This window comes from Balaenoptera ricei, chromosome 5 (assembly GCF_028023285.1).
Source record: "Balaenoptera ricei isolate mBalRic1 chromosome 5, mBalRic1.hap2, whole genome shotgun sequence".
NCBI classification, from domain to species: domain Eukaryota; kingdom Metazoa; phylum Chordata; class Mammalia; order Artiodactyla; family Balaenopteridae; genus Balaenoptera; species Balaenoptera ricei.
This window is the reverse complement of record NC_082643.1, coordinates 59145416-59150737: the sequence shown is the minus strand read 5'-3', so window position 1 is coordinate 59150737 and position 5322 is coordinate 59145416. Positions and strand designations below refer to the sequence as shown.

Below are 5322 nucleotides of genomic sequence, written 5' to 3'. Positions count from 1 at the left end.
ATCAGTAATCCAAAAAACTCCCAGCAAACAAAAGTCCAGGGCCAGGTGAATTCTACCAAACATTCAGAGAAGAATACCAATCCATCTCAAACTCTTCCAAAAAATAGACGAGGAGAGAATACGTCCAAACTCACTTCACAAAGCCAGCATTACCCTAATACCAAAACCAGACAAGGATACTACAAGAAAAGAAAATTAGAGGCCAATGTCACTGATAAATATAGATGCAAAAATCCTCAGGAAAATATTAACAAACTGAATTCAACAATGCATTTAAAGAATCATACACTGTGATCAATTGGAATTTATTCCAAGGATGCAAGTATGGTTCAACAACAGCAAATTGATCAATGTAATATGCTACATTAACAAAATGAATGATAAAAAAATAATACAATCATCTCAATAAATGCAGAAAAAGTACTTGATGAAATTCAACATCCATTTATGATAAAAACTCATAACAAAGTGGGTATAGAGGAAATGTACCGTAGTGTAATAAAGGCCATATATGACAAACCCACTGTTAATGTCATCCTCAATGGTGAAAACCTGAAAGCTTTCCCTCTAAGATCAGGAACAAGACAAGGATGCTCACTCTTACCACTCTGTGCGATATAGTACTGGGAGTCCTAGCCAGAGCGATTAAACAAGAAAAAGAAACAAAAGGCATACAAATTTTGAAAGGAAGAATTGAAACTGTCACTATTTGCAGATGACAGTGAAACTGTACTACTATCTTTCGCTGCACATAAGAATTAACTCAAAATGGATTAAAGACTTGAATGTAGGACCTGAAACTATAAAACTCCTAGCAGAAAACATAGGTGACAGTAAGCTCCTTGACATTAGCCTTGGAGATATTTTTTTTTTTGAATTTGACACCAAAAGCAATGGCAACAAATGTAAAAGTAAAAAAAGTGGGACTACATCAATTTAAAAAGCTGCTACACAGCAAAGGAAGCCTTCAGCAAAATGAAAAGGCAACCTACAGAATGGGAGGAAATATTTGCAAATCACAGATCTGATAAGGTACTAATGTCCAAAATATATAAAGAAGGCATTATAGCTCAATAGCAAAACACACACACACACACACACACACACACACAGATACACACAAATCTGATTAAAAAAATGGGCAGAGATTCCTAATAGACATTTTCCCAAAAAAGACACACAGATGCCAACAAGTACATGAAAAGATGTTCAATATCACTAATCATCAGGTGTACGCAAATCAAAACCACAGTGAGATTTAACCTCACACCTGTCAGAATAGCTATTATTAAAAAGACAAGAAATAAAAAGTTTTGGCAAGGATGTGCAGAAAAAGGAACAGTTGTACACTGTTGGTGGGAATGTAAATTAGTGCAACCACTATGGAAAACAGTATGGGGGTTCCTCAAAAACTTAAAAAAAAGAACTACCATATCATCCAGCAATTCCACTTCTGGGTATTTATCCAAAGAAAATAAAAAACACTAACTCAAAGATACATGCACCCCCATGTTCACTGCAACATTATTTACAATAGCCAAGACATGGAAACAACCTGTGTCCAGCAATGAATGAATAGATAAAGAATATGTGATATATTATAATATATATAATTAAATATTATATACATAATATTATTCAGCAATAAAAAAGTCGGAAATCTTGCTATTTGTGACAACATGGATGGACCTCGAGGGCATTATGCCAAGTGAAATAAATTACACAAAGACAAATACTGTATAGCCTGTCTTATATTTGGAATCTGAAAAACAATCCAGAAAAATAAACTCATGGACACAGAAAACAGACTGGTAGTTGCCAGGGGCAGGGGCTGGGGGCTGGCAAAATGGGTGAAGGTAGTCAAAAGGTATGAGCTTCCAGTTAAAAAATAAATAAGCCACTGGGAATGTAGGTACAGCATGATGACTATAGTTAATACTACTGTATTGTATATTTGAATGTTGCTAAGAGAAGAAATCTTAAAAGTTCTCATCATGAGGAAAAAAATCTGTAGCTATGTATGGTGACTGACGTTAACTAGACTTACTGTGGTATCATTTCAAAACTTATACAAATATAGAATCATTCCATTTACGGCTGAACCTAATACGCTATATATGTCAATTATACTTCAATTAAAAAAAAAAGCATTTTAAAAACTTTGTGTAATTTTATTTGTAAAAAATTTTCAAAATAAATGTATTCAATATTGAATTATTTAATATTTAATTATGGACCGTGGATCACACGTATGCTTTAAAAATGAATATGCACATATTGGCGTGCATACTGCACATTTTTTTTACAAAGGGGTGCACAATCAAGCAAGTCTGGAGAAAACAGCTGGGGCGAGCCTACGACAGCTCAGTGTGGCCGGTGCAGCCCAGCCTTGTGCCTGTGGTGGAGAAGTGACAGGACAAGGATTGAGGTGTGCTCAGTAAGACAGGGTATGCGAGCCTTCTGAACAGGTGGAGGAGAAGGAACCTAGCTTAGAGGGCAGCTGAGGGACAAAGAAAATCAGGAGCTGCCTGAGTCACCTAAACCCACCCAGCAGCAAGCACAGGTGACTCCAAAGACCTGAAGAAGGAAGAGAGGGCATCTCCAAGCCCCGTCTAATGCTAGGGCAGAGCCCTGTTCCAAGCCTGGGCGCCTGCTGCCACCACTGCTCACCTTCCCGCCCTAAGCCCCTGAAAGCCGCAATTCTTTTCATCGGGGTAGAAAGGCAATTAACACCATTTTCCAAGTTCCTAATTTGAAATCATAGCATCAGAAATGGACAGACCTGTATCCACTGTCTCGCAGCAAGCACTTTTGATGTTCCGAAGCGTCCACTCGATGGCGGCCGGAAGCGGGTAGCAACGGAGCTACCCCTTTCAGGGTACCGCCCAAGTACAGGTGGGAAGGTGGAAGGGAGATGCTCAAAGGCAAAGGCAGGGATTCTGAGGGACAGAAGTGCACCCGGGAGGGAGGCTGCACAGGGTCTGGGTAAGGAACGGAGGCGGGATGCTGCCCCTTACCTGCCAAGGGCTCCGGCCAAGTCGCTCTCTGGGCCTCGTCTTCCTCACCTTCTTCAGCTGCAGGGCCGGTGCTGGTCTCTGGGCCACGACTCCCTAGTCTCGCGCTTCTTCCTCTCCTCCAGCAGCTGACCGCTGACCTGGCGGACCTCCTCCTCGAACAGCTGCCTGACCTTCTCCAGCCCGGGACGCTGCTGGTGATGGAGCTGCTCCTTGCTTGCTTCAGGGCAAGCTCTCTCTGCTGCGGCCCAACAAAGAACATGGAACTGTCTCCCGGGTCCTAATGTTCAGGTCCAGGGTCTGGTCCGGTCTCGCCCAGCTCTGCAGCTTCGCCAGCAGCCTCGCCTTCTCTAGCTCCACATTCAGCAGATTTTCCTGCATCTCCTGACGTCCCAGCCTTCGCTGCAGCCCCTCCGGCTCTTGTCTGCGCTGCCTGTTTGTTGGTCTCTCACTCTTCCGGCGGGGAGGCTTCTCTTCCCTCAGTTCGTTCAGCTCCCGCCATCTTGGGCAGCGGCACCGCTCAGACTTCCGGTTCTTCAGCCTCGCAGCAGGAATCATTGATGCTCCAGCTCCTTAATCTTATGCTCCTGGTCTGCTCTCCCTTCTTGGCCGGCCTGGAATTCCTAAATTTTCTGACTAGCTTCCTGTCATTTTTTTTTTTTGCCTGTGTGTGCTGCAAGTCCAGCTGCACGCACCTTCAGCTTCTGCTTCTCAGACTCCGGGAACTTCAGCTGCACCTCCTAGCTCCGCACTCCACTGCCATTCCGAGATCTTCCCCTTTAAAGCGCTGATGGTCTCGCTGGCTTCTGCCAGGCCCTCCTTCTCCCGCGGGCTCTCGCTGGCTGCGTCCAGGCTCTGCTTCCGCCATCTGTTGCGCTCCAGCTGCTCTTTCATCTCCTCGTCCGCCTCGGCCTCCTGCTCCTGAAGCTGCTGAACGCGTGTCAAGAGCTCCTTGTTGCGGTCAGGCTCGAGCTGCCGACCCCTGGCACTGGTGCTGGACGCTCGCTCCAGTTCCACTCAAGCCCTCTTGGGACTCGGCGCCATCTGCATCTTTTCCCGCTCCATCTGGATGAGGCAAGTCTGAACGGATCTGCTTTGTGTGTTTGTCCAACTGCATCTCTGCTGGTACTGCGTCTGCAGAGAACCTTGGGTAGAGGTGGAAACATCCAGTCCAAATCCTCCCTCCACTCCCTGAGAAATGAAATTTTTCAAGACCTTAGGGTGGATAGGAAGGTGGCGTTTTCCCCCAGGTGTTCCATGTTCCAGCTCCTTCTTTCTTCCCTCCCTCCCACCCTTCCTTCCTTCCTTTCTTCCTTCCTTCCTTCCTTCCGTCTTTTCCTCCTTTCCTCCTCTCTTCTTTTTATCCTGTACTAAAGGTAACATCATCATACTGATTTTCCATTTTTGGTTCTTACTTTCATCAGTCCCAGGAAAAGGGCTTCTAGGGTGCTGCTTATTTTCTGTTTCTTAAGCTAGGTGCTGGTTACATTTGTGAAAATTCATGAAAGTAGAGAATTATCATTTGTCACTTTTCTCTATATAAAATTCTGATCAAATATTTTATATGGGCTATATTTTGTCTCTATTGAACATCCAAGCTTGACCTGTTTTTGATATTAATTCTAAAATTCCCTCACAACTTCTTTATAACATCTGTTATTTCTGAAGGCCTAGCTCATGTTTCCTCATTCAGTTCAATGACTAAATTCTCAAACGTTATCCTTCTTATACTCCCACTATTGATTTTAGCTGTTGTTGCTATTTAAGTCCTTAATTTACAGGTGCTTACATTTTAACACTTGAAAATCATTTTAAAAATTAAATTGCAACTTTAAAATGAAGTTCTCAAAAATTGCAACTTGTTCAACTTGACTGTATATGAGAACGTGAAATCTAAAGGTGCCTTAAAAAAATCTAGACATAAGAAAAAATATAATCAAAAAGGGACATTATTATATAAATACAATAACAGAACTTCTGCTGTGTAGGTAATGCAGACAGTTCTAGGTATCTAGTCAATGAGCACACAGCAAGTACTTAAAAAGTTTTCATTTCCATTCTTTTGTTCATCTTCTCCCTCCTTCCCTTTCTGCCTCTTTCCTTTCCCTGCCTTTTCTTTTCTTTTCCGTTCCTTTCTTTTCTTTTCTTTTTTCTCCATTCCTTCCTTCCTTCCTTCCTTCCTCTCTCCCTCCTTCCCTCCCTCCCTCCCTTTCTTTCTTTCTTGGAACTGGAACTAGATTCAGGTTAGATATTTTTGGCAAGAATGCTTCATAGGTGGATTGTGTACTTCCATCAGGAGGTACAAATT

General features: G+C 42.8%; 1 pseudogene; it reads right to left on the bottom strand.

Moving 5' to 3' along the window:
• Positions 1 to 3070: 3070 nt before the first annotated feature.
• Positions 3071 to 4273, bottom strand: LOC132366236 (mitotic spindle assembly checkpoint protein MAD1-like; annotated as a pseudogene).
• Between the last annotated feature and the right edge of the window lie 1049 nt (positions 4274 to 5322).